We start from the raw sequence: 17468 nt of genomic DNA on the forward strand, positions 1-17468 counted from the left end.
TCTGTCCTCTTTGGCAGCACTGAATGGGGACCGTGGAGCTGGCAGTTAAATTTGCCAGGACTCCCAGGTAGATTTAAATTTCAGGTCAGTGGCAAATAACTTTCTTAGTATAAGTATGCTTCACGCAATAGTTGTGAGAGAAGCAAAACACCTATACTAAAAAAAAAAAATGTTTATCTGAAATTCAAATTTGACTGGACATCTTATTTTAATTAATTTGTTTGTTTTGACTAAATATAGTTATAGACCCTAGGGTTCAGAGTGTTTTAGTAGCAACATCTCAGGACCATAATATTTAGACATCACAGTCATCAACTCCTGCCTTCAAGGGATCACAAATATCTGTTATTGGGGCTCGTATTAATGTATAACATTATACAGATAGAAACACAGATAGAGATAGATAGATATAATCTTATGGAAAAACCTGAACAAACTGTTTGGCCAACCCAATAGATACCAACAGTAGAACAAAGTGTGCATGTGTGTGTGCATGGCGTGAGTGTGTGTAGTGTGCGTGGCTGTGTTCCAATAAATATATTTTTAATGAGACATCAGGCTGGATTTGACCACAGGCTGAAGTTCACCAGCTTCTGTTGTAGAAAATGAGATTGAACATGCTTGGGAGTCATAGTGCTTGGGTTCAGGTTCTAACATTGCCATTTACTAGCTGTGTGGCTTAGGGCAAGTCACTTAGCCTCACAGGGTTCTCTCATCAGTAAGATGAGAATAACAATAGTACTCATATTGTTGTTCAGTCGCTCAGTTGTGTCCGACTCTTTGCAGCCCCATGGACTGCAGCACACCAGGCTTCCCTGTCCTTCACCATCTCCCGGAGCATGCTTCAAACTCACGTCCACTGAGTCAGTGACACCACCCACTAATAGTACTTCTTATAGGGTTGTTGTATTAAATGAGTTAATAAACCTAAAACGCTTAAAACCCTACCTGGAACAGACTAAGTATTCAAACAACATGATCTGCTGTTTTAACTTAAATCCAGTTACACCGCATATATATCCGTTAGGCTTAGATCTGAGTAACAGAAAATCCAAAATGGCAAAGGCTGGAATAAGAGAGACTTTATTTGGCCCTCAGGTCAGTTATGGTAGAGTCGCTAGAGGAGCTAGTGACCCAAGCTCTTTCAATCTTATTGCTTCACCAGAATCAACATTTGGTCCCAGCTGGTGCTCGAGTTCTAGCATCTTGCCCGTATTCCGCATTCCCACCAGCAGAAGGATGAAGGCATGGAGGAAGGGATGCTCTCTCCCTTTGAGATCCTCCCAGAAGTTGCTGCACAAACCTTCCACTTATTTCCCATTGACCAGGACTTAGTTACATGGCCACAGGGAGCCTCAACGGGTGCTGGGAGGTGTAGTCATGACTCTGGGTTTCCCCTAGGAGTTCTATTACCAAGGAGAAAAAAACAGGTATGGGGAAAACCAGCGGTCTCTAACACAGCAGTGCTTTCCAAAACCTGCTAAATTAAAATCAAAACACTTAATTTAGCAAAGTCTCCTAATAGCCATTGTAAAAAGGTGGCTGATTGAGAAAGAAAGGGAAATTTGAAACAAGCTGAGCACGACAAATAAAGGAAGTCAGAGTAAGGTCACCCAGGTGGTTTCTTGGATTTAGTTCAGGTAAGGTCTGCTAGTTGTGCGGTTAACCCACTCCAGTGTTCTTGCCTGGAGAATCCCAGGGATGGGGCAGCCTGGTGGGCTGCCGTCTATGGGGTCGCACAGAGTCGGACGCGACTGAAGGGACTTAGCAGCATCAGCAGCAGTTGTGCGGTTGACCGGGCGAGGCGGGGCCCAGGAGTCACGTCCAACAGCCTTTCTCCTCTGTTTCTATTTATCCAGGAGTGCGAAACATCGGCTTCTCCCCTGATCCCTGTTCTCTCTTCCCAACCTAAGCAGGGCAACAGAAGAAAAGCAGGGGTGAGTGTGGTCACGGGAGGAGACTCCAGGGACACGCTGGAATCTCAGAGGACCAGCCTCGCATTGCTTCCGATCTCTGCATCCACCATGCACTTGGGACTTGTCTCTGCAACCACACCACACCCCCAGTCAATTGCGTCCTATCCAGACTCCTCGCCCTCCCCCTCCTCCCTGTCCGCCAACATTTGGGGTGGGGCATGGGGAGGAAACAGCCTTTCTGACTCTCCCTACTCTCTAAGGGGCAGGGCAGCAGCAGATTGCAGAGTCAGGTGCTTCAGAGGGTTGAATTGCTTTAAATTTTGTTGTTTCTAGCTCCTAACCCTTTTGATAATCACTGTTGGATGCCTTGGGGAAACCATAAGCTGAGAATATACTTTATTGGTGCATATTAGACCTGTGATTATGGGGGTTTTAGTAAGGTTTTTTTTTTTTTTTTGCTGTTTCATTTTGTTTTGTTTATAAAACTGTTTGAGAGTGTTTAAGTGGGTATGTATCAGTTCTCGTTTATGCTGTTAAATTACTTTGACATCATCTATAATTCTTCACCTACCCAAGCTGCATAGGCAGGTTCAGTTAATTAATTAATTAATTCAGTGAATCTAAATTACTGATGATAATCTTCTTTTCCTAGTGTCTGTTCTACGGAGAAGAAATGAGTCTTAATACATACAATGGTAGTTAGTTTCCCCGGTCGTGAAGCAGAGAACGAATTTAGCCTCTGTCTTTGAATGTCAGCTGGTCCACTCTGGGACTGTGCAATCAGTCTCCTGTTTGAATTGACTGGAAATGCCTGAAATAACCATAAACCATAGCCCTTAGGCCTGGTCCCTGGTAGATTTTCAATAACTTTTTGAGGAAATAAATGAGAATCATGATTATGCTTACTAATGCTTTTGAAAAGCTGTGCCTGTCTTCCTCAAAAAATATTTCTCCAACACTTGGCAACTTGACACCTCTTCTCTTGGCACAAACTGTGGTGATACATCAGTAAGGTTACAAGCTGGGCATCAGTCCACAACCATCACTAATTAGCCCACTTGAGGGGAGCACTTGATGTGACCGGCGGGACAAGATCCTGCATTGTATGCGGTAGTGATGGCTTTTCTCTTACTCATTTCTTAGCTTGGAGTCAGCACCAAGTAACATCAATAAGTAACTACTTACTGAAATTTCCAGTCAACATAAGAGATATTTATCAGGATGACTATGAAGGAATCGTTTAACAGGTTTGGAAAAAATAATCCAGCAAAAATTTAGTACCACTGAAAACATCTGAAACTAGGATATTTAATTTGGGTTAAATATTAACCCTTCAATGTCCTTGATTCTTAAAATAGCATTTACTAATTTTTAAAAAAATTATTACTAAGAAAAAAAATTATTACTGACACTGAACCTAAAACTCCAATACTGTGGCCACCTGACGCAAAGAGCTGACTCATTGGAAAAGACCCTGATGCTGGGAAAGATTGAGGGGGGGAGGAGAAGGGGACGACAGAGGATGAGATGGTTGGATGGCATCACCAACTCAATGGACACGAGTTTGAGTAAACTCCGGGAGATGGTGAAGGCCAGGGAAGCCTGGCATGCTGCAGTCCATGGGGTGGCAAAGAGTCAGACTCAGCAACTGAACAACAGTTGAGTGTGAAATGTGTTTGTTTGCGTTTCAACCTTGCCAAAAAGATGCTCTGAAGTTTTCAACTTCCAGCTGTTGTTCATGTCTCCACCCAGTGCTAAACTGATGACACTGGAATCACTTTTGATTAATATCAAAGAGTTGCTTTATCAGTCTCAAAATATAAGTTATAGTCTCCATATCAAAGAGGTCCATTTCTCAAAGCCACGGATCTCGGCTTTGCGGATATTAATGCTGTCGTGGAGATAATTCCATTCCCCAGAGTTTTCATTTACTCCCTTTGATTATTTTATGCTTGTGTCTCCCCCAACCCCCACAGCAAGATGGCTGGTTACTTAACAGGCAGGAACTTTTATTCATCTTAGTCACCACCCTTCCTTGGCAACTCCAGCACCCAGATGAGCTCTTCATGTAAGCTGCCAATCTGCAATAAATGTTCATGAAATAAAAGAGAAGATATGGCCATGAGGTTTTTGTTGTCATTCAGTCACTCAGTCATATCTGACTATTTGCGACCCCATGGACTGCAGCATACCAGGCTCCCTGTCCTTCACTGTCTCCTGAAGTTTGCTCAAATTCATGTCCATTGAATCGGTGATGCCATCCAACCATCTCATCCTCTTCCACCCACAATCTTTCCCAACATCGGGATATTTTCCAGTGAGTCAGCTCTTCACATCAGGTGGCCAAAGTACTGGAGCTTCAGCTTCAGCATCAGTCCCTTCAATGAATATTCAGTGTTGATTTCCTTTAGGATTGACTGGCTGGATTTCCTTGCTGTCCAAGGAACTCTCAGGAGTCTTCTCTAGTACCACAATTTAAAAGCATCAATTCTTGGGCGCTCAGCCTTCTCTGTGGTCCAACTCTCACATCCTTACATGACTATTGGAAAACCATATCTTTGACTAGATGGACCTTTGTCAGCAAGGTAATGTCTCAGCTTTGTAATATGCTATCTAGGTTTGTCACAGCTTTTCTTCCAAGGAACAAGCATCTTTTCATTTCATGGCCGCAGTCACCATCTGCAATGATTTCGAAGCCCAAGAAAATAAAGTCTGTCATCACTTCCACTTTTTTCCCTCCTATTTGCCATGAAGTGATGCGCCCAGATGCCATGATCCCAGTTTTTTGAATGTTGAGTTTCAAGCCAGTTTGTTCACTCTCCTCTTTCACCCTCATCAAGAGGCTTTTTAGTTCCTCTTCACTTTCTGCCATTAGGGTGGTATCAACTGCATATCTGAGGTTGTTGATATTTCTCTCAGCAATCTTGATTCCAGCTTGGGATTCATCCAGCCCAGCATTTCACATGATACTCTCTGCATATAAGTTAAATAAGCAGGGTGACAATATACAACCTTGATGTACTCCTTTCCCAATTTTGAACCAGTCAGTTGTTCCATTTCTGGTTCTGTCACTTCTGGACCCACATACAGGCTTCTCAGGTAGTAGTGCTTATTGTATTATAAGCACTTATAGTAGTGTTATTATGTGGCTTGTAAACTGATTCTGAAAATATTTACAGAAATGTTTGAGGTGTGGCAGCATCTGGGGAAATAGTTCATGGCTCCAAAGGGCCTGCTTTGAAGACAGGCCTCATTGGGAAGCCTAAGATCTGGTATTTGTCAGAGGGACAAAAAGTCTTCATTGTTTTCAGTCACACTTTATTATAAAATCATATAATGTTACCTGTATATATTGTCTACCAACCAGTCCAAACTTTCTTATGAATTAATCATGGCTCAGGCAACTTATAGTACTTATTCAAATCATTAGTTCATTGTAAAGGTGGGACCAAACCCCAGCCTTCTAATTCTAAATCTCTGCCAATATTTTTCTTTCCTACTATTGTATCAAACTGCCTCTAGAAATTGCTAAAAACAAATAATATGATTTTCTCTCTCTTTTTTTTAATAAGAAAACTTCTTTGAGGAATGAATGAGAAAAGTCTTAATTCTGAGACAAGGCAATTACACTTAAAGATTTATGATAAAAGAGCTTCTTTTTCTGACTCAGATGAATTTTGCAAACATGAAAAATATAAAACTAAGTAATACATCCCCAAATTTTTGTTTTTAATCTCTAGCTCCCTAGTAGCTATTTTCAAAGATATACTTTAGAAAAACAGTGTTTGGCTAATACATACACACACACTCACACATTTATATATACACATATATATAAAGACCAGGGATATTGAGATACGTAAACAAGGTATTAGATTTCCCCACAGGCAAGAGGAGAATACTGTCTTGCTCAAAATTTCCCCACCAAAAAAATAAATAAAGTAGAATATTTTTTTTAAAAAATAGAGGAAAAGTAAAAGGAAACAAATCAAGATAAATTTTTTCTTTTTCTGGTTACACTACTCAGCATGTGGGATCTTAGTTCCCCAACCAGAGATCGAACCCACCCTCTCCGCAGTGGAAGCTCGAAGTCCTAACCACTGGACCACCAGGGAAGTCCAAAGATAAATTTTTAAGTAAATTGATGAGCAGAGATTAGAAACTGAACAATCAAATATAATATGTGACCTAGTTTAGATCCCAAGTCAAACTAAATATAAAATGAAATATAAAAATACATCCTGAGTACATTTGGGATCATTTAAATTTGGGCTGGGTGTTAGATAATATGAATGAATTTATTGTTAGGTAACATTATGGTCATCCTCATCTTTAAGAGATGTGCAGTGAAGTATTTCAGGGTGAAATATTAGGGGAACAAAATATTTTCTTTTTTTTTTTTGGAAACTAGTTTCAAACTAGTTTAGCAAAAGGAAAAAATAAAGCATGTATGGCAAAATTGAATTGTAAAGTTGTAAATTGTAAAATTGTATAATTGTAAAATTAAAATGACAGTTTTATGAGGATTTGTTATTCTCTCTACTTTTACACATAAAATTGTTATAATAAGTTTTTATATGAATAATGTTTAAAAGCACATTAGGTGAAGAAAATAGCCTTCCTAACTCAGCTTTAAATACTATTTCAGCGTTGGGACAACTTTTGGTATTAGCATAACAGGAAAAATATCTTTGATGTGGAAGTCCTAAGCTACCAGGTTGCTGGGCAAAACTTGTACTTCTTTCCTTCCTTTCAGTGGAAGAGACATTAGAACTTAAAACAGCAACAACAAAAATAAAACTATGAACAAAATCAGTATTTTCTTTAAAGAGGAAGTGTGATACAGAGAATGGGTATTGTAGAAATAAAGGAAATTAGATCTGAAGTCACTCAGAAATGATTCACAGGAGATTGAAGGCAAGTAGCTCTGTTGGTACGCCTTGAATTTCAAGAATTTGGGTGCTCTTTTTTTTTTTAAACCAACGTTCCTGTGTTCCTCAATGCTTCCTTTTTACTTGAATATCCTCGTAACAGTGTCTCTACTACTATATCTCACAACTGGCATTTGCTTACACTGACACCTCAGTTGTGTTTGAGCTATTTGTTGGGGATACAATATTTTTTTCTATTTAAATTGTATCTCTTGGGGGGGGAGGTGAGAGGGAGGCTCGGGATGGAGGAAATGTATGTACACTTATGGCTGAATCATGTTGTTATGTGGCAGAAACCATTGGAAAGCAATTAGCCTCCAATTAAAAATAGATTTGAAAAATATTTTTTAAAATTTGTAACTCTGAGACTGGGAAAGACAGTTATAAGTCAGGACAGGCAAGATTATCCTGCAGAAAAATTTCAGTGGCTTCAAAGCTTCATTTCTCACAAAAGGTCTCCTGTGGGCCAGCAGAGCAGTTGGGGGGCAAGGGAGCGAGAGATTGGGATCCTGAACCTTCCTCGCCTTGAAGCTGTGCCATCTGGAACTTGGGCTCTGCAAGATGAGAGTGACCAGAGCAAGCCACAAGGACTTTTCACCAGTCACTTCTGCTCACACTGCTTTAACCAGAGCAGGTCGCGAGACTCCAAGGAGGCAGGAAAGGGTGGCTTTCTAGAGGTCCTCAGAGGAAAAGAGGCCGCGTTTCAGTGAACCCTGTTTCTGCCTCATTATCACTGCGTGCTTCGTAGACATAAAGATAGTTCATTCACTCAGGCAAAAGCTACTGCTTGAATACCAGCTATGTGCAGGCACCATGCTAGGCATTGGTGATTTCCAGAGACTTCATTAAATGACCGCACTCCAAAAGGAGCTCTGTTATCTTGAGAAGATCGTAAGCTCTGCTTTTTTTTTTTTTAATTGATACCAGAATATAAACTCAAAGAACAGAGATGAAAAAAAATGTGTTTCATGACATACCTAGAAGGTGTTACATATTGAAAATACTTTTAACTCTTTATACATTAATATCAACAATGATCTTTGGAGTGCTACACTCTAGGTTCTCTCCTAGCAGTGCCGCCCACCATGAAACTCTCCAAGCCTCCATCACCTCCTTTGTAAAATGAATAAAAGAGTAATATATGTACCTCAGAGAATGGTTGCAAGGATTAGATGAGCTGATGCCTCTAAAGTGCACACAGTATCTGGCACACAGCAGGTGCTCAGTAGTGTGAAGCATATAAGTAATTTCTAACTAAAGTGAAATAGGTTAAAATAATAAATGGAATTTAAATTGTGAAGAAGCCTTCTTTCTGTTTGTTTCATTCCAGCTTTCCTTCCTGCATGACTTGGTTTGAAAGTCACTAAGTGGTGGTCCAGCAAGGCAGCCCCCCCACATCTGGAAACTGTGGGTACAGGGCGTCGGAGCCAAGGAAAGATGAGGAAGGGAGCCGGGAGGGCAGCAAGTTGGTCACTTACAGAGAACATCAATGTGATAAGTAAACATCTTGAAGAAAATGGGAGCCAGGCTTCACACTGTCAAAGAAGGAAGTTACAAATATAGAAAGTAAACTAGAATGAATTCTGGGGGGTTGGATCTGGAATTGGAAGTATTCATATGAACTCATGATTTATATTGTATTTCTGTTGTTGTTGTTCAGTTGCCAAATCACATCTGACTCTTCTCAGCCCCATGGACTGCAGCATGCCAGGCTTCCGTGTCCCTTACCATCTCCCAGAGTTTGCCCAAGTTCATGTCCATTAAATCGGTGATACCATCCAACCATCTTATCCTCTGTTGCCTCTTCTCCTTCTACCCTCAATCTTTTGCAGCATTGGGGTTTTTCCAGTGAGTGGGCTCTTCGAATCAGGTGGCCAAAGTTTTGGAGCTTCTGCTTCAGCATCAGTCCTTCAAAAGATTATTCAGAGTTGATTTCCTGTAAGATTGACTGTAAGATTTCCTGTAAGATCTCCTTCCTCTAGAAGGGACTCTCAAGAGTCTTCTCCAACACCACAGTAGGAAAGCATAAATTCTTCGGCCCTCTGCCTTCTTTATTGTCCAGTTCTCATATCCATACATGATTACTGGAAAGACCATAGCCTTGACTATATGGACCTTGTCAGCAAAGTGATGCTTTGCTTTTTTAACACACTGTCTAGGTTTGTCATAGTTTTCTACCAAGAAGCAATTGTCTTCTAATTTCATGGTTGCAGTCACCATCCACAGTGTTTTTAGAACCCAAGAAGAGGCAATCTGTCACTGCTTCCACCTTTTCCCCTTCTATTTGCCTTTTGTATTATCTAGAGATAAAGAAATATATATAAATATAAATAGCTGATATAGACATGGTGTGTGTGTATATAGATGACAGATGGGTAGATAGAGATAGAGCCCCAGCTCTGTATTAAAGTGGTGAAAGAGTTAGTTGCTCAGTCGTGTCTGACTCATTGTGACCCCATGGACTGTAGCCCACCAGGCTCGTCTGTCCATGGGATTCTCCAGGCAAGAACACTGGAGTGGGTAGCCATTCTCTTCTCCTGGGGATCTTCCTGACCCAGGGATCTGAACTCAGGTCTTCCCACATTGCAGGAAGGTTTTTTACCGTATGAGCCACCAGGCAGTGATGCCCCATTAACAATGTGCACAACAAGAGTCTAGATCCTGGTGTCTAAATACCATTCTCTACTAAGAATCTGGGATTCTTGGAGAAATGGCTGATTCCAGCTTGGGTCAGGGAAAGTACAAGATGGGCCTAAAACATCTTGTGCCCCCCAAATCAGGAAGGGCTCAGTGAATGACACAGATATTTTAAAAGGACATGGAAACCACGACAATGGGCCTCATGCTGGATAAATGCAGGACAAAATAAACAATTTGGCATCAAAATATTTAATTATGGTAAGTGATGATAGCCCCTTGAACCAATAGGAATCCATGAGTCAATACTGATACAATGAATTGACATAAATGGAGAGGAAAAAAAGATTCTCTTTACAGTAAAATGCAAACCAATAAATGTACAAAGAAAGATGGGATTAGAAAATCACTTTTTGACAACTTTTTCTGTGATTATTAATGCCAATAAACATTAATGGACACTAAAACCAGTGGGTGAAAATTTGATGAGGAATGGAATATTTTCATAGTCTCAAAGTATCTCCTCATAAAAGTCTTACTGATTACAAAAGAATAGCTCTGCCAGTGGAGAAACCTGGAAGATAGCATTTTAATCAAATGATCAAAAGTAATGCCATCTATAATGAAACAAATTGCAATCTTGTACCACGTGAGAGGATACAATGAGAAAAATTCACCATGACTTCTGTGATATTCTTGCCAAAAAGCAGAGCCTAAATTTCACTGTGAGGCAACCCCAGACAAACAAATTGAGGGACATTTTAGAAAGTAACTGGCTTGTAATCTGTGAAAATGTCAAGATCCCAGAAGTCAAAGATAAACTGAGAAACTGAGCAAGATAAACAGACAGATGAGAAAGTCGCCATTTCCTGCTTTCTGGCACAGTGTCCTAGGTCCATCTTGCACTCTCCCTGCCCAACTAAGCACATGACTCATGCTAGACCGGACCTTTTTCTCTAAAGGACATTATTGAAACCATTGGGGAAACCCGTATGGGGTCCGAGGACTAGATGGTGGTACCTGGTCAGTGTCAGTCTCCTGATTTTGATGGCTCTCCTGGGGCTATTTAGGAGAATGTCCCTGTTCTTTGGAATTTCATACCAAAATATTCAAGGGTAAGATATTATAGCAGCAACTTACTTAACTTACTCTCAAATGGTTCTGGAGAAAAAGTTCTTTGTGCTATTTTTACAACCTTTCTCTAAATTTAAATAAATTCCAAATATAAAAAGGCTAGAAGCCGAGTGGTGGTGATGGTTGCATAACGTGAATGTCCTTAATGCCACTGAACTGTACAATCAAGACTGATAAGTTTTTCAATATTTATTTATATTTCTTTATTTAGCTGTGTCTGGTCTTCCCTGCAACATGCAGGATCTTTAGTTGTGGCACGTGGGATCTAGTTCCCTGACCAGGGATGGAATGTGGGCCCCCTGCTTTGGGAGTGTGAAGTCTTAGCCACTGCACCACCAGAGAAGTCCCCAAACTAGGGACTTTATGATACACTTTATAATACGTGTATTTTATCACGTTTTTTTAAAGACTAGGAAAATGGAAAATGGAGAATAGAGAATGAAATGACTGCTCGGGACACACATTGGAAACTAGTTTGTCCTGCACACCAAAATTGCACCTGTGTGTGGAGAAGGATTTGATCAGGCTGGCACTTCCTAGGTCCTGCAGAAGGAAATTAAATCAATTACCCTACACAGTGGGCATCCTTGGGGCAGCATCACCCTTGAGTGTAATCTGGAATTTTGTGGGAACGTTTTTTTTTCTATTGTCACTATTCCTGGGGAAGGGAGATGAATTCAGCTGGAGATGCTTGACTTCCTGCGTGTGGGGGCTGCACCTGGAGATAAAGAATTGCCCCCACGTAGCCGTGAATCTCAGGTGTCTCACCAGATGTTCACAAGGTGAAAAGACTTTTTATAAATCTCTGAGCCTAGAACTCAATTTGCACATAAATGCAAAGTACTTTTCCCCCACAGTTTCCATATTCACTGAATTTTCCAAGAATGCAACTCCCAAATTGAGAAGACTCTACTTTGTTTTATTTGAGACTTTACCAAGAAGCTGCTAATGATTTGGGGAAAATGAGGTCACCTATGGCAAAGCTGCCTGCCTGTGGAATTGGAGTAGCCAATATACACACCTCTGTGACTCCACTTTTGCAATTTTCATATATTATACAACTATGCCACTGAGCTGGTGGAAGTCTTCTTTTAACTGCTTTACAACCCCCAAATTATCAAATTAGTGGAGAGATATGAATACAAAGATCTAGTTTAATTTCTTTAAGATGATTCCTTTAAAATATTTCATGCTGGTGGGGGGCGGGAAGGAGGGGATATCTGTATACTTACAGCTGATTCACACTGGTGTACAGCGAAAACCAACACAATATTGTAAAGCAAGTATTCTCCAATTAAAAATAAATTTTAAAAACAAAATATTTCATGCGATTGTTATCATATGTATATTGAATTTTTCATTCAGTGTTAAGAAACACATTGTGAATTTGCATGTTGAGATTATTTATTCTTTGTATTGTTTTCAGTCACTCAGTGGTGTCCAACTCCTTATGGCCCCATGGACTGTAGCCCATCAGGCCCCTCTGTCCGTGGGATTTCACAGGCAAGAATATTGGAGTGAGTGGCCATTTTCTACTCCAGGGGATCTTCCTGACCCAGGGATCGAACCTGGGTCTCCTGCGTTGGCAGGCAGATTCTTTACCACTGCGCCACCTGGGAAGCCTATTATTTTTCAGTCTCCATCCCCAACTGTCCCCAGAGGTCTCCTGCAGAGCCTCTCTACCCCCTTCTGCTTCTCTTTCCAACACAGTGTCCCCACTCATTATCTACTGAAGCCCTAGTTCTCCAAGGTTCAGTTACTAAACAGTGAATTTTTACTAAACAGTGAATTTTTATTGGAGTGTAGTTGATTTATAGTGTTGTGTTATTTTCGGGTGTATAGCAAAGTGATTCAGTTATATCTATATATATATATTCTTTACCAAGCTCTTTTCCATTATAGGTTATTACAAGATAGTGACTATTGTTCCCTGTGCTATACAGTAGGACCTTGTTAGTTATCTAATTTTTATAAAGAAGTATGTATCTGTTAATCCCAAGCTCCTAAATTATCCCTCCCCCACTCGTTTCCCCTTTAGTAACCATAGTTTTTTTTTTTTTTTCCTGTGTCCTCCAGAGTGAATTTAAGGAGATCAAAATAGAAGTTATGTTTTTGGCAATTCACTGTCCCATGTCAAAAGGCAGCAAATTATTTTGAGAGTACCCTTAGAGGCGAATTCACAGTTTCCCTGTGAGAATATCATACTTCCTCATTTTCATCCATTTATAATTTGCTATGGCACATATCATGACTTTAAATGAGGCTCTTCCATTTTTTTCATTATATGTAAATAATTTTGGCCTTTATTTGTCTAGTGCATTTTCATACCTTTACTTTTTCATTTTCTGTACTTGTTTTGCAGAGGGCCTTCTAATCTCACTTCTTGTGAATACAAACATTTATTATAAGCAGGTGCAAGTAATTATTTATTTCTTCTAATGTAGCTGTGCCTGAGCACATATTATTTTTTCATATATTACTTTCCTTTTATTCCTTCTGAATTTTATAATTAGGACATTTGCTTTAGTTATGTGAGTAGGTAGATGCATATACATTCATATATATGTGTATGTGTATATATATTTATTTATTCTGTGACTGCAACCTCCAGAGTGTTTAGTTTAATTCAGTTGCTCAGTCGTGTCCAACTCTTTGCCACCCCATGGACTGCAGCACGCCAGGTCTCCTTGTCCATCACCAACTCCTGGAGTCGACTCACACTCATGTCCATTGAGTCAGTGATGCCATCCAACCATCTCATCCTCTGTCATCCCCTTATCCTCCCACTGTCAACCTTTCCCAGCATCAGGGTCTTTTCAAATGAGTCAGTTCTTTGCATCAGGAGGCCAGCTTCAACATCAGTCCTTCCAATGAATATACAGGACTGATTTCCTTTAGGATGGACTGATTGGATCTCCTTGCAGTCCAAGGGACTCTCAAGAGTCTTCTCCAACACCACGGTTCAAAAGCATCAATTCTTCGGCACTCAGCTTTCTTTACAGTCCAACTCTCACATCCATACATGACTCCTGGAAAAACCATAGCTTTGACTAGACAGACCGCTGCTTGCCAAGTAATGTCTCTGCTTTTTAATATGCTGTCTAGGTTTGTCACAGCTTTTCTTCCAAGGAGCAAGCATCTTTTAATTTCATGGCTGCAGCCACCATCTGCAGTAATTTTGGAGCCCCCCCAAATTAAGTCTGTCTCTGTTTCCATTGTTTCCCCATCTATCTGCCATGAAGTGATAGGACTGGATGCCATGATCTTCATTTTTTGAATGTTGAGTTTTAAGCCAACTTTTCCACTCTCCTCTTTCACTTTCATCAAAAGGCTCTTTAGTTCCTCTTTGCTTTCTGCTATAAGGGTGGTGTCATCTGCTATCTGAGGTTACTGATATGTCTCCCTGCGATCTGGATTTCATCTTGTGCTTCAATCCAGTCTGGCGTGGATTTTGCATGATATACTCTGGATATAAGACAAATAAGCGGGATGACAATATACAGCCCTGATGTACTCCTTTCCCAATTTGGAACCAGTTCCATTGTTCTATGTCTGGTTCTAACTGTTGCTTCTTGACCTGCATACAGATTTCTCAGGAAGCAGGTAAGGTTATCTGGTATTCCCATCTCTTTAAGAATTTTCCACAGTTTGCTGTGATCCACACAGTCAAAGGCTTTGGCAAGTCAATAAAGCAGAAGTAGATGTTTTTCTGGAATTCTCTTGCTTTTTTCTATGATTCAACAGATGTTGGCAATTTGATCTCTGGTTCCTCTGCCATTTCTTAATCCAGCTTGAACATCTGGAAGTTCTCGGTTCACATACTGTTGAAGCCTAGCTTGGAGAATTTTGAGCGTTACTTTGCTTGCATGTGAGATGAGTGCAACTGTGTGGTACTTTGAACATTCTTTGGCAATTTTTTCTTTTGGTAGATCTAGTGCAGATGATTTTTTTTAAAATACCTTTCTCCAAGAGCTTTCATAGCATAGACTAAATAATCAGCAGACATCAATGAATTCTATTAATCTTTATGAATCACTGCGTCAAGAAATGGGCTTCCCTGCTGGCTCAGGTGGTAAAGAATCCACCCACCACGAAGGAGACCCGCGTTTGATCCCTGGGTTGGGACGTTCCCATGGAGGAGGGCATGGCAACCCACTCCAGTATCATTGCCTGGAGAATCCCCATGGACAGAGGAGCCTGGCGGGCTACAGTCCGTAGGGTCGAAAGAGTTGGACACAAACTGAGTGACTAAGAACAGCACAGCACAGCATCAAGAAACAGAGATGAGAAATGTGAGTCCCAAGAGCTCTTCACTTCTCTATTAAAGCCCACTTACCTATTTGCTCTAGGGTTCCATGAAACTTTCCTGTATTCTATGATAGTTAGTTTTTCTATTTATGCTGGAAGATAGTTTCAGTTATCTGCAGCCAAAAAAGCCTGACTAATACAGATGAAGAAAGTCTAAGAACCTGAAATAGCCTCTGAAAATATGGCTAAGAAATTCAGAAGAGCTGACTCTCACAGGGCCAGCACTGGGTGGGGGGGGAGGGCAATACAGTAGTAGATCCCAGTTCTTACTTGTGAGACCCTCTCTGAACTTCCCACTAGAACATTTATGAATAAATAAGTACTCAAAAATATGTGAACTGGCAACACCACCGGACACTGAAAGAAAACCATGGGCCAGAATGTAGGGGAATTTCCACTGTCTCCAAGTGGAAGAGGTTGGGTTGAAAATGATCCTTTCGATCATACCTCTGTGTTCTGTCAACTAGCACAGTAATGGATGGCTGGGGAAAAGGTTGAGAGGTCTGACTCACCTCCAGTAGGAGTTACCATTACTAGATTGAGAACACCTCTCTGAGCAAAGCCAGCTTGTCATTCATCTGTGAAAATGACAAAGATGTTCTCAAGGCAAGGGCTCCGAAAACACACCATCGTGTAGCTTCCTGTAAATGTCGTTCAAAGAATAGGAACACCATGCAGTAAGTATGGAAACTAAGGTGTGTGTGCGTGTGTGCTAAGTTGCTTCAGTCATGTCCAGCTCTGCGACCCTGTGGACCCTAAAGTAGCCTGCCAGGCTCCACTGTCCATGGAATTCTCCAGGCAGGAATACTGGAATGGGCTGCCATTTCCTCCTCCAGGATATCTTCCCAACCCAAGGTTGGAACCCACATATCTTACGTCTCCTGCATTGGTAGGCTGGTTCTTTACCACTAGCACCATCTGGGAAACCCTTGAAACTAATTGAATGTACACTTAATTTTCTGGAGGCGGTGGGGGATATGGTTTCAAAATTGACTAAGCAAAAAACAAAATTCTTTAAAAATGTTTATATGAGCAAATGCTTAACATATGTTATACTATAACACAAAAAAACAGGGAGGGGGGCTGAAGAAAGGAGATCTGTACATAATAGCAAATGTTGTTCTTAACTTTAATAGCCAGAGAAGTTGATTTTAACCATGTGGCTCCTAAACCTATAACCTCAAACAGCTTTAAACGGGTTGTCTACTTCCAAATCACTTTAAGATATGAAAGCAAATAAAATACAGTATAGGTCCCAGCTGACAAGGGTTGCAAACAAAGAAAATAAGGGACCATAAGGAATAGAAAGCATACATCAAGAGGATTGAAATAGCACAAAGGATATTGTTAATGTTGTTAATATTGTTAAGATATTGTTAATGAGATGTCAAAATGTTTTATAATGGAATGTTAAGGGAACAAACAGGCTAAAAAACCATACACAAATGAATGCAACAGTGTAAAACATGTATAGAAAAATCTAGAAAAAAAATGAAAGAATGTTTAAATTAGTTGCATCAGGGTATATTTTGATTTCTTCCATTTCTTTGTTTTTTTCTGGTGTTTGTAATTTGGCAACAATGCACATGTATTATATTAGGAAAGGCACCTTATTGCAAGCAACAGAAACTGACTCTGGCTTTCTTCAGTTTGGAGGGCAGGTAGGCAGGCTGGAGACCCAGGGAAAACTTGACTTTGCAGCCAACAGAATTCTCTCTGCTTCAGAGGGACATCAGTATCTTTTTTTCCTCTTAAGGCTTTCAATTGATTACAAGAGGCCCATCAACATTATGGAGGGTAATCTGCTGTACACAAAGTCTGCTGATTTAAATGTTAATCTAACCTAAAAACACCTTCACAGCAACATCTAGACTAGTGTTTAACCAAATATCTGGGTACTGTGGCCTAGCCAAGTTGTTGTGGTTTAATTGCTAAGTCTTCTCGAACTCTTTGCAACCGCATGAACTATATTCCACCAGCTCCTCTAGCCATGGAATTTCCCAGGCAAGAATATTGGAGTAGGTTGTCATGTCCTTCTCCAGTGGATCTCCCCGACCCAGGGATCAAAGCCAGGTCTCCTGTTTTGGCAGGTGGATTCTTTATGGCTGAGCCACCACGGAAGCCCCTAGCCAAGCTGACATGTACAATTAACCATCATGACATCCAACTGGTTGAACCCAGGCCCTGTACCAGAGTCCTGGCAGCCAAAGTATGTGGAAGGAGGGAAATCAGGTTCACTTCTACAGTGAACAGCAGTGCTCTGTGCCCTACAAAAACTATCTATGGTGGGTGGTATCCCAGAAGCAGGACAGGGAGCTAGGTGTTGCAAAGCACTTTTTTAAAAAAGACAAACATTTGACACAGTTATATTTATAAACAACAAATATTTCTTTCCTTATGAACAAATGGCAAGTTCATCAGCAAATCCTTGGTGAGATTTAGAGACCATGAGTCAGTAGCAGGGTTCTGCGACTTCATTCATTTGCCTGCGAGCTCTGCACCAATTTCCCCACCCACCTCCCTCATGCTTTTCACTGCCTGC

This window comes from Cervus canadensis, chromosome 33 (genome assembly GCF_019320065.1).
Source record: "Cervus canadensis isolate Bull #8, Minnesota chromosome 33, ASM1932006v1, whole genome shotgun sequence".
NCBI lineage: Eukaryota > Metazoa > Chordata > Mammalia > Artiodactyla > Cervidae > Cervus > Cervus canadensis.